A 25,428-nucleotide genomic window follows, 5' to 3' on the forward strand; every position below is an offset into this window, starting at 1 on the left:
CCTTTAAGAGTTCAGGAGTAGCGTGCTACTAGCCGAAAAAAAGCGCTTCAACACTCCATCAGGGGTAACAAGCGCTATATAAATGCTAACTTTTTTCCCTCTTCTATCCCTTCGCTATCCTTCTGAGTCCAAATAACTGACTAACCTATCCACCACTCAAATTACTTTCATATTTGACTATACTAATTCACCACTAATCCTGTAGGGGTTCAGGAGTAGCATGCTACTTGCCGAAAAAAGCGTTTCAACACCCCATCGGGGTAACAAGCGCTATATAAATGATAACTTTTTTCCCTCTTCTATCGCTCCGCTATCCTTCTGAGTCCAAATAACTGACTAACCTATACATCACTCAAATTACTTTCAGATTTCACTATACTAACTAAACACTAATCCTTTATGGGTTCTGGAGTAGCGTCCTACCTGCCAAAAAGCGCTTTGACGCCTCGTCAGAGGTAGTAAGGGCTATATCAATTCAATTATAATGCAAACCAATGCCTTGAAGTAGCTGTCCCTAAACAGTTTACGGCTCTAGACTGGATAAAATGCCATGAAAAGCAGGATGTTAAATCAACTGGTTGCCTTCTTTCCTACCAGTAGTTGCACACCTAATGGACGAGCACATACTCTCAAAGGCTCTTTAAGCGTGCCATGGTTGGTGCTTGCAATCGGGCATTAATATGTAGTAAAGTGATGTGCAGAAACAACTGACAGGAGTAGGTCAGCTTCGCCATGCCCGCCATTAATTTAATTCGAAGCAATCTATACCGCGCGGCGTAGCCTTGAGGAAAGCTTCTTGGGAAAGTGGTAAGAACACCGTAGACAGTTTTCTGTAATGCTGTTATGTTCTGCATTTACTATTGTCTACGCGTGGGGAAAAGTAAGAAGGAAACACCGTCTAAAGTACTGGAATAAGGTTGAGGTAAACTCACACGTGTTATATGGTTACAGCAGATCTGCTTTTCTAGAACCTTGTTTTTTGCACCTTTGTCCAGAAAAAAATACATTAAGAACAAACAACTTATTAGCTGTGTGTGCGTGTGCGTGCCTGTGTGTGTGTATCATAGGGCGTTGCTACCATTGGTGCAGCAGGTGGAGTTTGCCCCCCAGAGCCCTGCGGTGCCCGCTGATCCCTTACAACGCTGAATTTTACCACCACACCCAACAGGGGTGAAAGGGGCCACTTCCATGCGTGCCCCAGGGCCCATGGAATCCTTGCTACCTGTGTGGGTGCGTTTGTGCGTGTTTCAGGAAACATTCTGTCTTCTTAAGAGATACAGAGCCTGTGCGTGAAAGAAAGTCGGTATCTGGAAAGAAGACTTCAAACAGGAAATCATTCCACCGATTCACCTTACATAGTTCCTCCTATGATTGAAATGCCCCCAAGCTAAAAAAAAAAACGCGAATTGTGAGTGACGTGCCGCTGGAATTGCCGCGCGCTCGGTAGTAAAACACGTTTAGATCCCACTCCTGATGATATGCAAGTTGTCTATCTCTCCAGTGTGCAGTTTTAGCCGTGGTCACTGAAAGTGAATTGAATGGTCTGATTATCTAATACTTCAAACGCCCAGATTCGCTCAATTTCAGAGAATCCCCGAGCAGCGCCCTCCCCTCGGCGCCCTCCCCCTGCATTCACTTGCAAATCGCAGTGTGTGTGTGTGTGTCTGCCTGAGCTTTCACTCTCCCTCCAGCTCTGCTCTCCTCAGCAGCGACGCTCCATCAGCAGCCGCATCTCTCGGGCTGAGGGACGTGCTCCTATTAATCGGGAGCGTTGAATGGAAACCAATCACACCCTGAGAGCCCCCTTGGCTTTTGCCTGCCTGCCCGCCAGTGTTAAAAGTGATGTGGGACCTGAACGCTTCAGTCAGAGGCAAGTAGACCCGGCAGTCGGGGGAGTCGGCACGAGGAAAGAGAGCGGGGAGTAGCAGGCGCCGGTCCAGCGTGTCACGGCACCCACCCAGCCCAATGCACTAGTTTCTGCGTCGCATTTAGCGGACGGTAAGTGGCTTCTTTCCGTCCACGTACGTTACAGCAAGCAGAAATCTTAAAATAGAAGCTTCCCTGATGAGGGCAGTGGCTGCCGACTACTTTTCTTTCTCAGTAAAGGTGAAGGATGGCGTGGCTCGTCAGCACTATGTCTTGGTTAATTTGTTCACGCCTGGTTGGTTGTTTGGTTGGAGATGAAAAACGTGTAACTCTTATTCGCATGTTCTCACTGTGCTTGGGGTTGGCTCTCAGGTAGAACTCGCAGGCTCGAGGTAACATCTCATGAAGTGTGTGTGTGACAGGGACCCGGGCAGCCTCGAGCATCGGGTGATTGAGGGATTGTTCCTTAATGCAGTATTTTATGTGTGTATTTGTTTTTAACATGTATCCTGGCAATCTCCCCCTTGCATGTGAGTTATATGCAGTGTCACAGGTTAGGTGAAGGGGGTAAGCTGTACTTACTGGCAGAGACAAGGTGTCATTTTGTTATTGCTTCATTAACAACATTTACAGCAGGTGCAGTCAGCGCAATTAATAGAAAGGCAAATAAACCATATTGGCTGTGACTGCCAGACGAGTGTAAAACATATATATAGGTATTTTAGGGGGCATGGTGCTGCTCTCCTGGGAGGGGTGTGGGTGGGTTCCAAATCTTCTTGGCATGTTCAGAACTGGTCACATGCCACTTAACATTATCTGGGTGGTTGTTAGTTTTTCCTGTCGTTGCTGGCAACAACCAGTAGCAATTGCTGAATTGTGAATATGATCCCTCAAAGTTTGTAAAGCTCTGAAATCATAGCTAGGGACGTCAAGGCACTACACACTCTAAAGAATCTGAGTGAGTGGAATTTTCACCATCTTCCTGCATGTGACCTGTTGGTCGACTTAAGTGATGGGCTCACCCATCTCAACACCCAATTAATCTACAACAACCAATCATTTAATGGCTAGAACTGCCAGTAGCCACTATCTTCTACAGATGGGAAATGAAGATGTGATTAGCTCTTCGACCAATACATTTAGGCATTTCTGGCCATATACAGAGTTTTCAGCTTCCAATTTTCATAGCCGGCTCCAAACGCAGCTGCAACGCTACATTTAGAGACTTGAGTCGAAGCGAGCAGATTTGACTGCGTAAAGTACAGTGGAGGCTCGCTTGCGGGAAGAGCAGGCAGATCAATCCCCACTGCCTCTTTATGTTCTTCAAAGCGAGTCAGATGAAAATGAAATGCCGCAGAAAAAGAACCCTACTTGAAATTGACATACCGCCTTCAAAGTCAACTGCAAAATGCAATTACTTGGTAAACAGTTTTTTTTCCCTTTACAATCGAAACTTGAATTGATGTAATTTCATATTTCTTGACCCATAAAAGTTTCAACCGAAGAGTAATGAATGCCATTTGTAAGAAAATCAATACTTATGGAAATTGCAATGTACTCTGCATAGCAATTTGTCTTTATGAAGACCACTTGGAATAATATGTTGCCGTAAGAGATGGGATATTGGTTTGGGCAAGCCCTTTTTGCTTTGTGTGTGTTCAGAGCTCCCATGTTGCTACCCCCACTCTTTCGAAGACCAGCTTTAAGTGAGATTAGCATTCTTTCTTTACTGGGATCCTCAAAATGCACCAGAATTCCGAAGAAATGCAGTACAATTCTGATCATCTTTTGCTTTTCTTTGATTTCAGTGGCTAAATGACAAGACAAATATACTTTTCCTCATAGGTTTAACTTTATGGTACTCTGAGCATTAATGGATTTGTTCATGATTGGAGGATTTTATGAACAGGAAGGCTCCAGTGATCATCACAGATCTTTTCCTTAAATATCACGGCTAAGCTTGTGAGGCGGCAACACAAATGAACACTTAAGTTGTAAAATGGCATACATGGCACTAGGCAATATCTTAAGTAACATAAGTAGAACTGTACATAGGACTCTATACTGCTCCAAATCACGGTGGAGTAAAGAGGTCTTTCATCAAGCTACTGTTGTTAGGAAATCTTGGAGGCATGAAAAAGAACCTTTGGTGACAGATTATGTATGAAAACTGATGGTGAAAGTCAGAGAACAGTGGACAAATACATATGATCAAATATGGATACGTTTGATTTATTAGGAGCAATCAGGAAAGTAATATAGGTAATAGTGTGAAAAGAGGAGAAAAAGTGGAGAGTGAAGTTAAGTGGAAGAGAGAGCTAGAGGGAGAGAAATAGAGAAAGAGAAGAACGATGGAGAAAAAGAGAACGGGAGGGAGCTAGAAGGGAGAGATTGATATAGAAGGATAGTGGAATAGGGAGAAAAATAAAGAGAGGCAGAGAGGGAAGGGGAGACAGGAGTGGACAGTGAATAGGATAAAGGAAAAAAAGATAACAATGAGAGAACTGGAGCAAAAAATATTGATATAAAGAGAATGTGTACTTGAGAGAGAATGTGTGTGTGAGAGAGAAATGAACAAGAGGGAGAGAGGTTGAGAGCGAGAGACAGAGACTAATAGAGAGATGAGGGACTGTGATGGAGAGGGATGGAGAGCGAATGGGACACATCACTCAGAAAGTGATCGAGAGACATAAGTGATGAGAGATAGACTGAGAGAGAGAGAGAGAGAGAGAAATAGCGAGAGAGAAAGGAAAACAAGAGAGAGTGAGAGAAAAGGTGTGTGTTTGTGAAAGGGAAGGAGAGGATAAGCAGGAATAAAAAGAAACAAGAGTAAAAAAAATGGAAAACAGGGGAGAGAAAGAGAGAGAGAAAGGGGAAAAACACAAGAGAGAGAAAATGAGAAAGAAAACAAAAGGCAATAGTAAGAGGGTAACAGAACAAGAGACAGTGCACTTGGGAGATAAAGCAAGACAAAGGGAGTGAAGCAGGGTGAAAGAATAAGAGACAACATGAGAAAAACTCGAGCTAGTACAGAGGCTTAGGACAGAGGCAGTGAGAGAAAATAGCAGAGAAAAAGAAAAAGGGATAAAGAAAGGGACATAAGAGAGCCAGGGACAGAGAGGAGGAAAGAGACCAGGAGAAAGAAAAGAAGAACAACAGTAAGGTGGGAGAGAGAAGACATTAATTCAGCTTTTATTTCTGCACGCCCTTTGAATCTCATTTGCTGCCTTCCATGCTGGAAGGGTGATTGTAAATCATTTCCCAGACTCAGTAATTTATCTTGAGCTCGGCAGATATACAATGCAAGCCCCTTCCATGTGGTGCGACCTTGTGATTCATACTGACCCATGCAATGTTGTCCAGAGAAGGTGCAAGCTCCTGACGTGACATACAGATTGTGTAGGATTGCAGTTCTGGCACTTTCACTGCAAGGTGGCGATTGCTGCTGGTTCTCTGTGCCCATTCTCTACAGCCACTCTCAGCAGCAGACCTGTAACACAGCGGGGAAAAAAGGACGAGTGCATTTCAAGTGAAGGGAGGCGGCGGGCAGGGTTGGCGTGAAGAACCTTCGATGCGTGACCTCAGTCCTAGTTCAACGCCTTCAATGTAGAGGGGCGTTCATGGGATCAGACACCTCAGTTTGAGAGCCAATGCCCTGTCCCAAAGTCATCAAATGTCTCTATTGTAACTGAAAGAGGGTGCTGATTTCAAAGGCAAAGATTTTCACTAAATATCCGAAAAAACTACTCTTTCGAAACCCCTGCTCCCGCCATACCAACCTCCAACACCAAATTGAAGAAGTAGATGGTTACACCCCTAAAATGTAAGATTTCAATGTAGGTACTTTTAGTTTAGATCGCTGCATTTTACACCAATGTCCTCAGTTCCACAGCAAGAGTGTTGCATGGAAGTGAAATTGCTGAGGTCAGCAGAGAAAATAATTGGCAAGAGTATCTGAAGAAGGTGGAGAAATAAAAGAGAATAGGAGGTGTTTTATTCATGTTGCCCCTAGCCGGCCCACTCGCTGCTCCCACGGAGCACCGGTTGAAAAGGAATCTTTGATATTGACTTCCTGTATTTTATCATAATCCCCTCACCCTAGGAAGTCTCAGAAAATTGAAGTGACTTCTGAGAGGATCACTCGCAGTGGCAACGCTCGCAGCGCAGCCGTGGAGACACCTGCTGCATGCGGATGTCTTGACTGGGAGCTTCTGAAGCCAATTGTTGGTATATCAGCACTTGTGGGTGACAGATCCTCAGCGGGCGCCCCCTTATCCACATGAACCCAAGCTCGCCTTGAATGTGCCGTTCCCGCCTTGTGCCTTCACAGCAGGAAGTCTCCATGTTTCTGGTGGTTTTATGTCTTTTTTGTAGACTTGGAAGAATTTTTTATGTCCACAGCACCACTAACAAGCTGCAAAATCTCCTTTCTATGTTGGATCTTTGGATTAAGTCACACGTTGGACGGTCTCTGTTTATAGTCATAGCTCATTAAGATCAAATATCAAAACAAGTAATGTATTTCAGACCTTTCCAAACTATTTCAATGTAAAGTCATGGAAGCATTCTGCACATGGAGTTATGGCTATCCCACTATTTTTTTTTTTGTTCTTTCAATGTTATTTTCCCATTCAACTTAAAAAAAATGTCTGTTTGTATGAAGATTTTTGGCGTTGTGTTGGTAACCCATAAAAACAGTTGTGAATTGATTTTACATGTCCTGTATTTTCTTTGGAATCGGGTGCAGAGGAATAATATGTTGGCTTAAAGTTGTTTTATAACGGATCTTGCCACAAAACTTCAAAGCTAGAAACTGGTACAAAAACAGGTTTTATTCATCCAGGAGGAAGCGCTGAACTTAAAATGTAGTTCATGTTACCACCTCTTTCCCCCAGACACCTTCACTGATCATGCAGCATATTTATAATGTATTTTGCCTTTGGGTAATCAAGTCATCATCAAACGCCATCATATTGTATTATTATTATTGTTCATAAACGCATATTATTTTAAATTGGGGTCAGGGCAGCCTACATCATTCAGGGTTCAGTTTCAATTGCTGTAATGTAAATAGGGGGAAAAAAACATTATTTGACCCAGAAAATATATCTCATGAAAAAGGTGCAAAGCCACGCGGCTACAGCTGTACAGCAGGACTTTTTTGTTTTAGATTGTGCTCAGAGCTTTTGGTATCCAGACACATTCACAGTGGCTTTGAATGAGAATTACCACCTGAAGGCATTTTTTATTTTCGTAGGTTTTGGCAGAGGAAAATGTAATGTGGCCTGGATTTTCCTAACACTGACCTGGTTTGGTTTTGATTCCGGAGGGAATCTGACCCGTCTCGAGCTGCTAATAGCTTATACCACCGCCCCCTACCGTATCTGACATTTCTGAACTTGGGTGTAGTGAATACATTACAGTTTAACATATTAATAATGAATGTTGTCTCTAAATACTGCACATTAAATGCAATATAAGAAAACTGAACAAAAATGTTCATCTGTGGGTTAAGTAGAGTAATTTGAGGCATAATTGCAGATGCCTGATTTAATTTTCGGGCTAAATAATGTGGAAACAGCAAGAGACCTCAGTGAAATCATTTCACTTGCGGAAGCCAGCGAGGGAAATTGCTCTGTATTCAGAGGCCTTCCATCTGCACCTGTGCTCCATGCTGGTAATTTGTCAAATGAATTGAGGCGATGCTTGGATAAGGATCGCATAATGCGGCCCATTAAGTATGTCAGGGCCAGGCCATTGGTCAGATTAAGCAACAGGAAGGGGTCCTTGAGATGTGTGGCTTGGATGCCCGCGTGCTAGCGGGGGCGGAAGCATATGGTCAGTTGGCGTCATCTATAGGAGATGGCGGGAACGGTCTGACGATATGACTGACATCAATAAATTACACGGTTCTAATTCCGGTAAATATAGGCGTGTATGATTGCTTCAAAATGTTTCATTCTGAACAAGAAAGGGAACTGAGTGTCCAAAGCGGTCAATAATAATGAGGAAAAAAAAAAAGAATCCCTCTATAGGAGTACGTTATATTGAGGTTCTGAAAGCTTTTTTTTTTAATCCAAAACAACGTTTTAAAAAAAAAATCTAACTATACTGTTTAAATTCCTTCTAAATTTGCAAATCTTTGTATTTGATTCTTTTTCAAGCGATATGATTTCTATAATTAAGCCTGTGCATGAGTAAGATGTTTCTACACATGTTCTCTTGAGTTGTTGGTTACATAAGATCGGAGGCTCTTCAGCTCGCGGCCTGCCCCCGTTTTAAACTCAGCAGGATGGGTGGCCGCTCTTACCGAGTGCTTGCCGCTGGTTTGTGGAACTCACCCCGGTGCACATTCGAGCTCTGGATAATCTGACCGCTTTTAGGCGTGCTATCAAAACCTTCCTGTTCTCTGTACCTGGTTAGCCGTCTTTTTCCTCTTTCCGCGTGTTATGTTTTAGTACCTGTTCAAGCGCCAGGACGCCCCTTTGTTGGGGCAGCTGTGCGCTGTATAAATATTATTAACATAACATAACATAACATAAACCACATGGGGAAAGGGCAATGAAAAGCGAAGGGATGATGAGTGGAGTGTGTGGGTGTACGCGAAACATACATTTTATTAATATGAGCTCACGTCTCTAGCCGTAGCATATACCTGAAGGCTCAGTTTGAAACTTTCTTCACAAGGGCTTGGATTGGAGATCCCAAAGCAGCTCCTGCAAAAATGCTCAAGCTAGCACCGCCACCTTCATCTCCTTGAGAAATATCTCTCTTTTCATTCAATCTTTCGCTCTCCTCTCTCTTTGACCTCTCTGATCACTTACTTTCTACATTTCCTCCTCCCTCCCTCTCCCTCCCTCCCTCTCTCCCTCCCTCCCTTCCTTCCTTCCTTCCTTCCTCCCTCTCTTTCTCTTTCTCTTGAAGCCTTTCCATGCCACTGCAATTAATCGCTGTGAGTTGGCAAATGTGAAGAAGGTACAGGAAGTAGCCAGAGGTTTTCAAATTCTTAACTGGCTTGCAAGGGCTCCAGCCTACTGGGGAAATGCTTGGTGGAATAAAAGGCCTGTTCGGCCTTGTTCTTTGCAATGAGGCGGGTTGTTAAGTAGTTCTTGGCAAATTGGATAGAGGTTGATGTCCAGGTAGTGGGCGTTCCAGTTTAGGGTGTCTAAACATGATTATACATTTGCACCATTCGAAGGGAACCAGGAGTGAAATGAATACCTAATCAGGTCCCTGATTAATAAAATAGTGGCCCTATTAGAAGGCAGGTACATGTTGTAACTTATATAAGTTTTTCAATCGAACGCCAATTGATAGGAGTTAATGTCTTCAAGATCTCTATTATCAGTGATTTTTTGAAACCTCTCTTTACGTGCCATTTTAAATAAATTGTACATATTGTATACTTGGTATGGGGATGAAAGTGCAAGTTAGATCACAGAGTGAAAATGCTATCCGTCCTTGGGCCAAATGTAAGCGAGTTCCTCTGACATTTTCTGTGTTCATATTTTGAGTCGCTGAAGCTCTACATGTCAGAAACGGTATCTAAGGCTGTCACCCATCAGGGATTAGAATAACACCCCTGTACCCCAGACAACTGGGTTTTTCCGAAAAGTGGACAGACTACATTGCATACTAAGGGCCTGATTTAAAGTTTGGTGGATGGATTATTTCATCATAAATATGACAGATATCCAAACCGCCTTCATACAAGTGCATTATGTACTACAGCACTTATAACCGTCCCCCAACTCTAAATCAGACCCTTAGACACTGATAGAGTTTGAGATCCCCAAGCCCATGCTGCCATGAGGTGCTATTTGGAGACAAGCATGATGCTGGTTGGTTGGAGATGATGCTGGTTGGCTCAGCCCAACCTGAAGCTGATCCTCCAAGTCACCCATCCAATGATAAATGGCATGCACAAGACCAATAAGTGGCCCTATGTGAGAAACCCATCAGGTGGTCTGCGTTACTATGAACCCTACACTCTGCTTTGTAAGGCCAACATTTGACCTGGTGAGAAACCCCTCCTTGGAGGCCATTCGCTATTGTGTGCCCCACACACAGAAGGCACAAGGCTGGTGTATGGACCTGTGAGGTTTACCTCCATAAGTGGTCCATCACCGTTGCGAACCCTTGTTTCCCCACAGGCATGAAGCCATGCAAGACCCTGCCAATGGCACAATTTGTGGTGACCTGTCACACTCATGAACTCTCCAAGGCAACCAGCTGCAAACATGAGAGCTGATAGCAACAGAACGATGGTGACAACCTGTAGAGAAAATGCAGCCTCCCTTAAATAACTGATCATCTGACTTAATTCCGCTTGCAGCTACCATCTTGCAACTACCGTCTGCAACTTCGAACCCTCTGGTACGGTCTGGCCAGCATGATTATAATAACACACATGGCTAGTGGCCATTTGACATCACCATGCCTACCTTCCACCACTGAAGGGCTGTGTGTTTTGCCCGCTGCTACAGGCCCAGTGGAATCATTAACAACATAGAGACCCTGACTTCATTGCTGAGAACACTGATCTTGTTCGACACTACAGACAGTAAGATATATATGATCTGGTGTAAGTGGGCAAAGTAGGCTGATCACTTGGCTAGCTGTAATTTTAAATACTTACACAATTGTAATCATGATTTGCCTGTCCACATTCTCCCTTTGCTTAGCATAGTAGGTTTTAGGGTTATATTTATTGTGAACACCACTAGAATCTTGATGCCGTAAAATCTCTTAAAATTACAAAGCATAATTACAAAATTACAGAGCATTAATGTAATAAAAACGTGCTCTTGTTTCTATAAAAAAAAACAGCACTTTTTTGGCCAACCTACTTAACACAGGTAATAAGTGTGCTCCATGAACTGGACATTCTACCCACAAACATAGAGGCACACTTACTAAAATGTTGCTGCCCTGCGGTCCGTGAAAGGGAAAGAGCAGAAATGCTCCATATTTTCGAAAATATAGAGCATTTCTGCCTCCTCATTGTGTTGGACCACTGTGTGCAGCCTAGCGCAAATGCAGTCACCCTTGCACTATAGTGCAAGTGTGTCTGGATTGTTTTTGTGCAGGAAGGGACACTTTCCTGCACAAAATCAATGCCTAGAGGCATTTCCGTTTTCTATGTGTGCCGCATAATGCATCGCATATGGAAAGAGGTAATGATGAGGAGGGATAAAGATATTTGTACTTATTACACCTCACTTGAAGATGTAGCATTTTGATACATTCCCAGGTTTACGAGTCTTTGGGTGGATGCATGGGTACACTCATGCTCCACCCATGGAACACCTCCCAAGTTGAACTGCAACGTAAAGCAGTGCAATCAGCTGCTTTGCGTTGCATTTCTTTACAAATCTAAGGAATGCCACACAAGTCAGGCCCATCATGGCTTTGTAAATATGACTGAAGCCTTTGCGTTCTTCTTGCGTCATCTTGTATGACACAAGGACACTGCAAAGGCTTCATAAATATAGGTCCAAATCTCCAAGAGTAAGGTTTAACTATTTGACTCTACTTTAGAAGGAGGTCTTTGACATTTCCTTGAGTTTGGAGTGGTCTCTATAGTTACCATGTACAAGGAAAGGAGCAATATTTGTACCAAGGATTGACTAACTGCCCTTGGGTTGTGCAGACCTCATAGACCTGAAATAAAAGGACACAAGAAAGAGGTTAAAATGTTACAAAAGCAAAAGCTATGTAAAACTAAACTAGCATTCAATTTAATTTCATGCTAGATATCAGCGGATCAGCAGATGGTGACAGCAATTTGGTACATATTTTGAAGAAGGCAGTAAGCATTTTCCAACTATACACCCAGGATCTAGAAAAACTTCTCCTTAGCCATAAGGACCACCCCAAAACGGACACAATTTGGGAAGGCATTGAATACACGCCTCTTTAGCAAACACTTCATCACAATGCAGTAGCAATCCAATAACCAGCTACTTTTCATAATACTTGTCAACTATGTATTCGCTTTTGACACTGCAGAGCAAGATGCTGCTTTTTGGCTAGGTTTGTGCTAGTCGCATACTACCTACACACAAATATATATATATTCAATGAAAAAACCATTGGTTTTAGGCCATATATAGTTAGGGATTTGCATTTACAAAACCTTATTTTACTCGCATAAAACCATTGAAATTCCATATATAGTTATAAGCGCTAACTATATATCGCGCACCCGCAATCCACTGCTGATGATGTCACATATTACATCATTCATGACATGGTTAGTGACATCACTGATGACATCACTGATGACATCTCAAATGACATCACTGATGACATCACTGATGACAACATCCAGTGACTGTATGTTTCTGTAAAGTAAAAATATGTCTTACATATTGAAGAATGAGTGGATGTATAAGTGTCTGGATGAAGGATTTAGTAGGTGCATGTCTGACTGTATGAGTGAGTGATTAAATGTGTCTCACTGAGTGCATGGGTTAGTGACTAAACTGTCTTAATTTGTGCATCATTATGTCTGTTGTTCTGTAAACTGCTGCATGTGTTGATCAGTAGCTATATGAGTAACTATATGGGTTATTGATTGGTTGCCCAAGTATTTGTATGGGAGACTGAGTGTGTGTGTGGGTGGCTGGGAGGTGTATGACTCTGTGCATAGATGTGTGAGCAGTTGATTCACTAGATGTATGGGTTCAAAAGTGCATGTGGAAACAGCTGTATGGGCGGTTGACTGTGTGCATGAGTGTATTGGTGAGTGAATGGATATCTCAGTGCTACATGTCAAAGTAAGTACATATGTAAAACACAGTACATGTGAGAGTTGACATATATAAATAACTGTGCATAAGAGCCAGTGAATGTGTGAGTGGCTGTATAGATCATTGTGAACTTGTATCAGGGATTGTATAAGAGAGTAAAGTAAATATGTGTTAGTATATGTTTGAATAAGTAAGGTGTGTATAACTGTATAGTTGAGAAAATGGAGGTGTGATTGATTTTTGGCATAACTGACTAGGTGTGTGAGTAACTCCATGGATGAGTGACAGTCTGTGACTGTCTGTTTACACTGATTGTATGTAAGGTTATATTAGAGTCTGAAGAGGTTCATGGTATTATCACATGAATGATATCATCAGTGATGTTATCAGTCATGTCAAATGAGATGTTTTCAGTGATGTCATCAGTGATGTCATTTGAGATGTCATCAGTGATGTCATCAGTGATGTCACTAACCATGTCATGAATGATGTAATATGTGACATCATCAGCAGTGGATTGCGGGTGCGCGATATATAGTTAGCGCTTATAACTATATATGGAATTTCAATGGTTTTATGCGAGTAAAATAAGGTTTTGTAAATGCAAATCCCTAACTATATATGGCCTAAAACCAATGGTTTTTTCATTGAATTTTCAAGGTTTTGTAAATGCAAATTCCTAACTATATATCCACTATAACCTATGGTTTTTTCTGTGAATTTCATTGGTTTTTTAATAGCAAATATGAAAAGCTTTAAAATGTCAAGTACGTGATAGATAAAAACATTTTCGTATTTATGCACGCTGATGTGCTTTGAACGCTGCCCCCCCCCTCCCCTCTTTTCTCTTAGTAGTACTCTCTCTTTGCAGATAGTGAACGGTAGTTAACGCAGGCCTTTGCCCCCGTTGTAATCCGTCGTGCCTGCTTGTCTCTCCATTTGATTGATTGTTATCCAAGCATTTACTGTTTTAGAATTGGTTCTCTTTGGATCATTCTCTATTTACAAACAAGCACAAAGTCGCAATACTCTGTTTAGTCTTTGCAGATAGTGAAAAATCGTGTAAAAAAATAAAAGTAATCGAGCAAAATCAGTAGGCCACTAATTGGATCTCTTTTTGACCTCGCTAAAATAGAAATATTAGGAACAACCCTTCATGAGAAATACGAAAATAGTGAGATGAACTGAGCTCCACACCATGAGGGCTGCAAGACAGCTCGACTCCGTCACCCACCCCGCCCAAAATAACGACAAACCCTATGCAAATATTAAAAATATAGACAACACACCAGCAAAGAAACAGGGTAAAACATTTTATTAAATAACTATTTACATAACTATTTTATACTTTTTATTGCCCGATCCGGCTAGCTCAATCGATCGAGCATGAAACTCATGCACTCTGATAGCAAGCGTTGCTACTGATGCTATGCAGACCAAAACTGGTTTTCAGTTTGTACATTTTTCTAGATTTTTCAATCCAAAGTTGGTTGACTTTGTAGAACGATGGCTTCAGATTTTCAACATACGGTGTGGTGGCGCGGACTGGGAGGGGGCGCTTCGCTCCTGCCCCCTCCCCAAGTAAGTTTTTCATACGTGAAAGTACGTTAATGGTTTTGGTCCCTGAGTTGCTTCAATGTCACTGCCATTCTCAAATGGCATAAGTTATGGATGTTGGGTGCCATAGTTAAGAGTTCTGAGCAGTGCTTGTAACACTGTCTGAAGCTTATTTCCACCTACTGCAGCTTCACTATTCTCAAAGTAAGTGAGTGTCGTTTGTGGACCTGACTGCATTAGAAAACAATGTGATATGTTACCTTCCTAAACAGCTTGACGGAGGCCCCTGAGGGGCGGTGTGATGGCCATGGACTCGGAGAAGACGCTTGGCTCCGACACCCTCCCCAAGTCTTATAGCACTGGTGTAGCCTGAGATCGCCCCCGACATAGGCGGCCGGCTCCCGGGGTCCGGCGGAACTTTTTGCCTTTTGATGACTCTTCAATTCTGGACCTTGTCCCACAATCCGTTTGACCTGAAGACACGCTGTAGTGGGGCGCCCCTTTACCGTTTCAGTTGCCATTCCGCCCGCTTTTGCTACACTGTGCCTCTTCCGCCATTCTGCTGTTTACCGCCCGCTCTTGCGACTACAGCGTCTCGCTCATCATGTAGTTGAGTTGCTCCCACTCTTGCGGTGCAGCGATAGGCGGCTGCCACAGGACTCTCAAAATGGCGGCCGGCTCTTCGGTTTTGGCCCTGGTCCACTAAAATGGCCCTGGGACACCTTTGAACTCGGACGCTTCCCTGATAGGGCTTGGGTCCCATTCTCGAAAGCGTCCCCTCAGCCGTGAAGATTCTACAAAAGTCTTGGGGGCCTCCGACTCCAGCAGGCTTCTGGTGGGGAGCGGCTGCCATGATTGCTCGTGGAATGGCCACGACGGAGCTACGAGATGGTAGTGCTCTCATGCTGACGCCAGCTTTAGTCTGAAACATCCAGAAACACTTTAGACTACCAATTCGATCAGTTCCGGTAGCGCCCCAACATGACCCGGAAGAGAAGAACTTGCCCTCCCCTCTTTGACTGATGGTTCTTCTTGCCTGTCCCCTCTGTTGTCATTTAACAGAACTTTTTGGACTGCTGAAAGGGGTTGTGTTCCGAACGCTGGTTGGTGGAGACATTTTGACTATATTCTTGACCTACGTTGTTGCGTAATGCGTTATATGACACGCCGCGTTAGCGCACCCGGAAGTGATCCGAGGCGCGGCGCGCAGCGCGTAACGTAAGCATAACAGGTCATGTGACTTGTTAATAAAACTTTTCATTGGTTCATTTTGCTTTTGTTATTTTAATGATGAAAAGCTTGGTCATATGACCTAAAAATTACGCTTTTTATTGTTTTCGAACATTATTTTTTTTAAAACATATATGTTATAACATTCCAGGCTAATGTACTTTCCCGGAAAATTTACAACTGTCCTGCAAGTAAAATATATTCCTTTTTCGAGAAAAAGGGCGTTTCTTCGTTCCATGACGGAGCCGTTGAGTAAAAGAGACTCGGCCTGCTGTCTTAGTCGCCGATACGCCTGATTATCAGATTCTTATCGATCACTTTATGTTGCAGAAATGAAAAACACAACTGCCCTTGACCATTTATCTTTACTGCGTTCCTACATATTATACCTTTTATCCGTCATGTAATTGGACTGCTTTATTTCACTTGCCTTTTACTGATTCGAAAACAGTGACTAAAAGTAAAAACTTTACCAATGTAAATACTACTACCGTGTTTTGTTTTAAAAACCTTTATTGTGAAAATGTCAGTATACAAATACGGGCCTATAACCACGTGGGCCGGCCACGGAGCAAACTGAAATCGTATATGATGAGGAGACATTTACACTGTAGAGGAACGTAACGAGCGGGCCATTAGGTTGCAAGAACAAAGGTGTCTAACAGTTGCGGAATCGGTGGACGTACATTTTGTAATTAAAATACGACAGGGCCACTTACAATAACATTTTCTAGATATACATTTGCGGGCAAGGAGTTACGAGTCCCATTTATACCGGCGCCATTTTGTGCGAGGCCGGGCAGGTCCAAGATATAGTCAAAATGTCTCCACCAACCATCGGCCAGACCAGAACCCCTTTCGGCCCTTTATGCTACAAGATGGTGTCTTCCATTCAGAAAATATTGTTGGCAGCATTTTGAAAGGAAACAGAAACAGCCGTTCTCCTAGTGAGTTTCACATTGTTACATTTAGGAAGAATGTTGAAGAGTAGTATGTGGAAAAGCTGAAGCCATTTTTCTACAAACTGTCAATCAGACTTGGATAGAAAAAAAAATCCTGAAGAATGTACAAACTGAAAACCAATTTTTGTCTGTATAGCATCAACAGCAACGCTTGAGTCAGCTTTGTGTCAAGCCGCCATTTTCATTCAATCAATAGCGTCCCCCTGCACACATTCAGGGACCTGGTCGTGTCTTCAGATGAAACGGATTGTAGGAAAAGAAGCAGAAAGGAAAAGGAAAAAAGTTCCGCCGGACCTCGGGAGCCGGCCGCCTATGTCATGTGCGACCTTTGGCCACACCAGGGCAATAGTGAAGCTGCAGTAGGTGCACATAAGCTTCAGACAGTCTTACAAACACTGCTCAGAAATCTCAACTGAGGCACTCAACATCCAGGACTTGCCATTCGGATCTTGGCGCCTTGTGCTGGTTCCGACCTATTCACACATCGGTCCACTACTGACATCACCTCATAAGCCAACGGGGCACCCCACGCCGACTTTCGGCGCAGCATTGTAGGATGGCCACACCAGTGCGGCAACTTGCTGGACACCACCTCGGTGCCATCCGGATCTCGGCGCGTTCGAGTCACTGTGCCGGAAGAGTGACCGGAACTCAGCTGAACACGCCGTCTTTCGGCGCAGCATTGTAGGATGGCCACACCAGTGCGGCAATTTGCTTGACACCACCTCGGTGCCATCCGGATCTCGGCGCGTTCGAGTCACTGTACCGCAAGAGTGACCGCAACTCAGCTGGACACGCCGTCTTTCGGCGCAGCATTGTAGGATGGCCACACCAGTGCGGCAATTTGCTGGACACCACCTCGGTGCCATCCGGATCTCGGCGCGTTCGAGTCACTGTACCGCAAGAGTGACCGCAACTCAGCTGGACACGCCGTCTTTCGGCGCAGTATTGTAGGATAGCCACACCAGTGCAGCAACTTGCTGGACACTAACTCGGTGCCATCCGGATCTCGGCGCGTTGTGCTGCCTTCGGCCTATTCGCACATCGGTCCGCTACTGACGCCGCCTCACGTGCCAACGGATTGTCTACGCTTTTTGTAGCCCTATGCCGCATAACAGGTCATGTGACTTGTTTATAAAACTTTTCATTGGATCATTTTACTTTTGGTTTCCTAAAGATGGAAGGCTTGGTCATATGACCTAAAAATAACACTTTTCATTGGTTTAGAACATTTTTTTTTCCCAAACGATGAAAGCCCCACCTTGTTTCTGGATCATTCAGACTGAAGCTGGCGTCAGCATGAGAGCACCACCATCTCGTGGCTCCGTCGTGGTCATTCCGCGAGCAATCATGGCAGCCGCTCCCCACCGGAAGCCTGCGGGAGTCGGGGGCCCCCAAGACTTTTGTAGAATCTTCACGGCTGAGGGGACGCTTTTCGAGAATGGAGCCCAAGCCCTAGCAGGCAAGCGTCCGAGTTCCAAGGTGTCCCAGGGCCATTTCAGTGGACCAGGCCCAAAACCGAAGAGCCGTCCGCCATTTTAAGAGTCATGTGGCAGGCGCCTATCGCTGCACTGCAAGAGTGGGAGCAACTCAACAACATGGTGAGCGAGACGCTGTAGCCGCAAGAGCGAGCGCAACTCAGCTGGATGGCCGCCACCTGGGAAGGCCTGTTCACGCCGCCTCCCCCACGCCCCCCCCCCGGGCCGCCGCACGCAAATTTTCGGAGCAGCATTGTAGGATACCAAAACCAGTGCGGCAGTTTACTGGACATCACCTGGGTGCCATCAACATCTCAGCGCGTTCTGCTGCCTTGGGACTATTCGCACAACAGACCGCTACTGACGAGGCCTCCCCCCGCCCCACCCGGGACGCCCCACGCCAATTTTCGGAGCAGCATTGTAGGATCCCAAAACCAGTGCGGCACCCAGGCGACATCACCTGGGTGCCGTCCAGAACTCTGCACGTTGTGCTGCCTTGGGACTATTCGCACAAAAGACAGCTTCTGACCATTGTTGCTTTTTTGGGTGAAAAATGTTTAAATGTTTTTACAGTTTTTGTTCCGTTCATTATAGTTAAATGTTAATAAAGTTTTAAAATCTAACTTTGTTGGAGTGCTATATATCTTTAAAAAATCGAGTGAATGGGGCCTTGAATCAGGTTATTGTCATGTGTGGGCTTTGCAAGTGTACTGCTACAAGATCGGACATTTCAAACTCAAATGCACGTTCTTTTTCTTACCTTTCCGAAGCATGGAGCGCAATAGCAGGCAGAGAAAGGGTGATGCACGTGTTGAACACTGCCTGGCCTGGCAAGTTGGTGGCAGTGCCCCCCCCGCCCGCTCCTGAAAGAGGGCACACACACACCGCCGCCCGAGTACTTCACAAATCTTTAAAAGACCATGCGCTTGTTCATGAGGCTTAAATGGTTTATCACCCCTTCTAGAACCCCTGCATCGACCCTCTGACGTTTCCTGGAAGAATTAGCACGTAACACAATACCAAGCCCTGTCAGCTGAAACCCCCGAGAAATCATGGGGCATATTATCAAGGGGGGTTATTTCCGCTTTTTTGGCTTTAAAAGCCAAAAAAAAAAGAGATAAAATTATCTCCCTATTACCAAGCTGTCGCTAACACCAGTTAGTGACAGCTAAAAGGAGATAGCGACCATCTTGGGCTCCGCTTTGCATATCAGTGATATTTATCACTAATGACATGCAAAGTGGGCGTGCCAAGATTTTAGCGACTGGAAACAGTCCCTAACCATCGCTATCTCCTATTACCAACTTTTGGAGATATTCGCGCTAAGCGCGAATATCTCCAAAACCTAACACCTGCCCTGAGCAGTTATAGCCATGTTATCCAATGGGAAGTGGATAACATGGCTAAGAGCATTTGCTGGATAATGCATGAATATCGCTGACTTTTCAACGATATTCATGCATTGCGGCCGTTTTTTATCGCATTTGCGATAAACCTTGCTAATAGCGAGGTTTATGTGCGATAAAATTCGCCGATGTGCGGCGATAATTTTTGTCTCTAAACAAGTTAGAGACAAAAATTATCGCTAGTTGTTGGTAATATGCCCCCGGGTTTTGGCTTGCAGGAATCGGGAGGCGGGAGACTAGCACTGAAATCAGTAGTCTCACGCCTGAATCGGGAGGGTTGGCATGTCTGGATACTCTACAGCTGGGGCCATAAACTACATCCGCAGGGCTAGGTGATAGCCTAGGTCCGGCCTGGACAATCGGACACAGAGGAAGAGGAGTGTCAGAGGGTGCGGTAGTGAATAGGGTGAAAGGGAGGTGTCGGGCGGGCACAGGGTGTGATTCTCAGAGAAGAGCAGCGCAGATGGGGGGAAGTATATGGCCCATGCATGAGAGAAACAGCGGGGGTGACCAGTGCGTGGGGGAGATGCTTGCGAGGGTGGGGAGCCATGCTGAGGATCGGCGGCGTGCAGAGAGTGGCCCTGGTCAAGGCATCTAAAATGGCTGCCGTGCACGACAAAATTGTGGCATTGGACAAAAACGCAAGATGGCGCAGACAATGTTTATCAATAAGGATTCATTTATAACAAAATATTTACTCGCAGTGACAAAATGGTGGTCAACACTTCCTGATTTCCATCGAATCGAACGTTAACAAACGTCACGCAGCAAAAAAAAAAAAAAAAGCTCACGCACAGAGCAGTTTTTAGCCATGTTATCCAATGGAAGGTGGATAACATGGCTAAGAGCATTTGCTGGATAATGCATGAATATCGCTGACTTTTCAGCGATATTCATGCATTGTGGCCGATGTGCGGCGATAATTTTTGTCTCTAAACAATTAAAACGAAGCACAAAATGGCGAATTCCCGTTTCGCCACCAGTTTGCGGCCCAGTTCGCGGCCCGTGAAGCGCTTCTACCGTGAAAAATCTTTTTTTTTTTATTTTCCCCACGGGACCCTTTAATAACCCCAACAACATTCCTAGGGGGTCAAGAGGGGTATACCTTGCCCCCTTTCAATAAATTCCCCCTTCGTTTTTCACCTCTTCTTCTCTCTCGATCCTACCGAGAGATAAGATGGCGGCCGCTCCGGACTGTTTAAAATGTTGACAGACACCGGAGAGCCAATCAGCTTTCTGTTATCCAATGGAAGGTGGATAACATGGCTAAGAGCATTTGCTGGATAATGCATGAATATCGCGGACTTTTCCGCGATATTCATGCATTGTGGCCAATGTGCGGCGATAATTTTTGTCTCTAAACAATTAAAACGAAGCACAAAATGGCGAATTCCCGTTTCGCTACCAGTTTGCGGCCCAGTTCGCGGCCCGTGAAGCGCTTCTACCGTGAAAAATCATTTTTTTTTTATTTTCCCCACGGGACCCTTTAATAACCCCAACAACAATCCTAGGGGGTCAAGAGGGGTATACCTTGCCCCCTTTCATTAAATTCCCCCTTCGTTTTTCACCTCTTCTTCTCTCTCGATCCTACCGAGAGATAAGATGGCGGCCGCTCTAGACTGTTTAGAATGTTGACAGACACCGGAGAGCCAATCAGCTTTCTGCGCGCAAAGTTCCGTTTCGCGAAAAGTAAGCGGACCGGATCGCTGCCCGGAGCGCTGTTACAGATATATATCTTGTTTTGAACGTTAATTTCTCAAAAACTACTGGAGCACATATATTCAGACCTAGCAAAGGCACATCGGGCTAACAGTCCCTACAATTTTGCCAAGTTTCGTGCAAATCCATTCAGCCGTTCGAGCTAAAAGTGAGTCCAACCGCCCAATGGAAAAATGAATGGGAAAAACGCGTTTTGGGACCCCCCTTTTTTCTCGGCCCCCCCTTGACGAAACCCCACCAAATTTTCAGGGGCTGCTCAGAAACACAATGTGCCATTTTCCTGAAAATTTCAGCCGATTCCGTCCACAAACGCCAAAGTTATTAGACATAGAATTTTCAAAAATCCCATAGGGAAAAAATCCTAACTATATATACCTACTGGCGATAGCCAGTAGGTAATATATATATATATATATATATATATATATATATATATATATATTTATATATATATATATACACATACATACATACATATGTACATACATACATAAGAGCACAGCCCTTATATTGTCTGTGAGAGTAGCAGAGAGAGCAAGAGAGAAATCTTGTGTGAATACCATCATATTCCCATTCATCAACTTCCTGAGGTATACTTTTGTTAAATCATTTCTATAACCTTGAATATCAACTGGGATAAGTTCAAAAGCAATACAAGGAGAAATCCTTTATCTCTTTGCAGGTTAGCCGAGCCACATTTCAACAAATATATGTAAGTGGCAAACATGATCAATGTGTGAAACATTTGTTAAGTAAATTAAATGAATTCATATTGCTATACTCAAAGTGTTACTGTAAGATTAACTGTATTGAAAGCTGAGAATGCATTGAGGGATCTTCACAATTTAGGTTTCATGGTTAGCATACTTTTGCAAAAAGAGCAAAGAAAAGGCTGCCATCCTATGGTTTGTTCGTAGTTTATTTATAGTCTCTCTATCCCTAGTGGTATACTGTGACCCACCTTCTAGACAGCCATTTGATTCAGCTTTGTAGATCCCCATCAGGCCCACAGAAAATGATACAAAGAACCAACAAATATGGTCAAGATTACATTTACAATGGGTCTGCAACTGGTTCTTTACTTCAACAATACAAGGTCCATCAAAGATGTCAGTAATGAGTTCCTCAATCTAGTACAGCCTTGCCCTTACTTTCAGCAACACTAATCAGCCAACCATGAATGGATTGAAGCTTTCGATTTGTGTGAAATATTATTATTTGCCTCTTGCTGGTACTTATCACTTAGAAGTCTGAAAAACTACAGAACCGTTTTAAAGTTGTATGAAGATTCTTCCAAAATGACTCATTGAAGTGACAAATAAATAATAGTTCTCATATTCTTTTACAAGTAAATACTGGCTCGGCATAGGCTACAAAGGAGTTGACCCTGATTGTGATATTCATTTTAGGAACTAATGATAGGTTAATCTTCCATATAACTCTGAACTGTGACAGTGACCTTCTGCTAAACCAATGGTAAAAGCCCTGCTGTTTCAAATACCTGAATTCAGTACTCTAAACTAAGCATTTGTTCATAAAACTATCTGAAACTGAGCTATTCCAGAGTCCTCAAACCGGACAAGACTATTGTGAATTGCATCACTCCCATGTTTCTCTTGTTGCTAGGAATATCCTAAAATTCTTTGAATGTGATTTATTATGGATATGCATCTCCTCACCCATCCTTCAAATAACCTATTCCGACGTATGTATTTCTCGAAGCAGTTAAAAAAGATAACCATCCTTAGGCCTGCATTCAATAAGGATCAGCCAACAAAGGACCCTAATGCTTTTATTTTATATTTTTTACTTTCAAATATATAGAAGACATTTTATAATAGTAAACTAAGACAGTGCATGAGCCATGCCAAACCCATGGCTTGCTCGCTCAAGTAAGCTGAGAGGCCCATGTGCATTAACACATTAGATGTCAGTGAGTGAAGGAACTGTGCAGAATGTTCACTCCCTAAACATGAAAATGCATTGACACCAGCACATGGAAACCTTTTCCACAGCCCGAATAAGAGTCAATATTGGCATTTCCATCAAACAATATTGGGGTATGCAATGTGGCAAACACTTTTAAAGAGTAGTCTGGTAGTTTGAATATCTATTGCCCAGAAATTGGTAAAAACTATTCATTATAACAAAAAAGCAACAAGCAACAACTTAATAAAATAGTACTAGTTGTAAGATTAATTTTCAAATAAAGTACTAGTGCAATATATTCTGAACGTTAGGTCTATGTCTTGTGCTTAAAAAAATATTTGTATTTGGTTTCTGTAGCATTTTGGTTTGCAATATTACTCAAAGGAAAAGTAAACTGTACCTGAGAACGTGTACTCATTGTTGAGTATGTCTACAAGAAGGCTGTGATGATGAGACATAGGAGGAAAGGGAATCTTCAAGCCCAGCATTTAATTACAGTATAACATAACATAAATGCAAAACAGTTTGCAAATATTATTGGTCAAAGTCTATATATTCGTGTTACATTGGTCATGATATTTCTGTTGGTTGCCCTGAAGGCTGAGGTGAGCATGTGGGTTACCTTTCCATATATGCATAATACAGCAGTTACATTTTTAGATCTTGTTTTATATATTTATAAAAAATATATATAATAATATGTGTGTGTGTATTCACTGAAAATTCCAAAGGTTGCAGGGATGTTATAGATAGGAAATAGAATTAAAAACACCTTAGAAATTCACTGAAAAAGCCAAAGATTACAGGGATGTTATAGTTAGACTCATAGTTCACTGTTACAAAACCAGTACAGTTCAGCAGTTATAGTTACCTGAGCTAACTATAACTCATACCGCCACAATGCACTGCTTATTACCTCACATATTACATCACTCATGGCATGGTCATTGACATCACTCATGACATCACTGATGGCATCTCAAATGACATCACTCATGACATCATCCACAGAACAACTCACACACCCACTTATACCCCTATACAACCTCCCATGCACCCACTCACACCCACACAACCCGCTCACATACCCATTCACAGACCCATACAGGTACTCACACAACCACTCTCATTCATAGAGTCACTCAGACACCCATTCACTCACTCATATAGCCACTCATACAATCTTTCACCCACCTATATAGATACTCATAAAACCAGTCACTCACCCATACAGCCACTCACAGCCACACACTCACCAATACAGCTACTCACACACCCACTTATTTACCCATAGAGCCACTCACACACTCACTCCCACACATATACAGACAGTTACGTACATATTCACACATCCATGCAAGTATGCATATATCCGGTCAGTCATCCACAAGGCTATTCACACAGACACTCATTCTCCAATACAGCCACTCACTCATCAACTCACTTAACCAAACACCCAGACAATCAGTTGCTCACTCACCCACACTCCCACTTACACACTCAGTCACTCACTCATACAGCCATTCAGACACCCTCTCACTCAACATTATAGTCACTCACACACCCACTCACCCACCCATACAGACACCCACACATCCACTTACACACCCATACAAGCACTCTATACAGTCACTCATATAGACACTCATTCTCCAATACAGTCACTCACATAACCAATCAATTAACCAAATAGCCACTCAGTCACCCTATACAGCCACTTACACACCCACTCACTCACCAGTGTGGCCAGTCATGTAGCCGCTCTCACCACCATACAGTTACCCACACCCACACTTATTCACCCATACAGGTACTCACTCACCCAATTATCCACACATACATCCACTCACAAATCCATGCACACATCTATACAGTCACTCACACATCCACTCACACCTGTATACACACAGTCACACATCCACTCACATAATATATGTTAGAGATAGTATCACTCATTAGTAGAACACAAAGTATAGTAATTTAAGTTTTGTAGTACCTTATGTACATATTTGACACTCATAAACTTTTAGAAAACACTCACAGTCCCTGGGTGATGCTATCTGAAATGTTATCAGTGAGGTCATGACAGAAGTCACTGACCATGTCATGAGTTATGTAATATGTGAAGTCATAAGCAGTGCATTGCAAGGGCATAAGGTATAGTTAGCTCAGGTACCTAGAACTGCTCAATTTCACTTGTTTTGTACAAGTGAAATCGAAGTAAACTATAACGTCCCTGTAACCTTTGTTTTTTTCAGTGAATTTCTAAGGCTGTTTTAATGTTAAAATGTGCAGTGCACAGTAGGGAATGGGGGAAAACGCAAGGTCTAGCCTGCCATTGTGCTGGCGCCACAAATGTTTGCTTCTCCTGCCTCACTCCTCCTTGCCATTCACTGTCCAAATCCATGACCCTGCTCCGTTATTACAGGTGTGTGTGGCCATTGTTCGGCCACTGCCCTTCCCGCCTGGCCTAACCAGTTAGCTTGCTGCCCCATCCACCTCCTTTCTTTCTTGTCTGAGTGCAGTC

At 43.4% G+C, this 25,428-nt stretch overlaps 1 protein-coding gene across 1 annotated transcript in view; it reads left to right on the top strand.

Annotated features, from left to right (window-relative positions):
• Positions 1–1,695: 1,695 nt before the first annotated feature.
• Positions 1,696–25,428, top strand: part of LOC147722670 (cadherin-9-like) — a 976,253-nt gene continuing 952,520 nt past the window's right edge. Inside the window, exon 1 of the mRNA XM_086965167.1 lies at positions 1,696–1,998. The gene's annotated coding sequence lies outside the window, so the exon portion shown is untranslated. The remainder of the gene's footprint in view (positions 1,999–25,428) is intronic.

The sequence above is a fragment of the Lissotriton vulgaris genome, chromosome 4_1 (genome assembly GCF_964263255.1).
Source record: "Lissotriton vulgaris chromosome 4_1, aLisVul1.2, whole genome shotgun sequence".
Lineage (NCBI taxonomy): Eukaryota > Metazoa > Chordata > Amphibia > Caudata > Salamandridae > Lissotriton > Lissotriton vulgaris.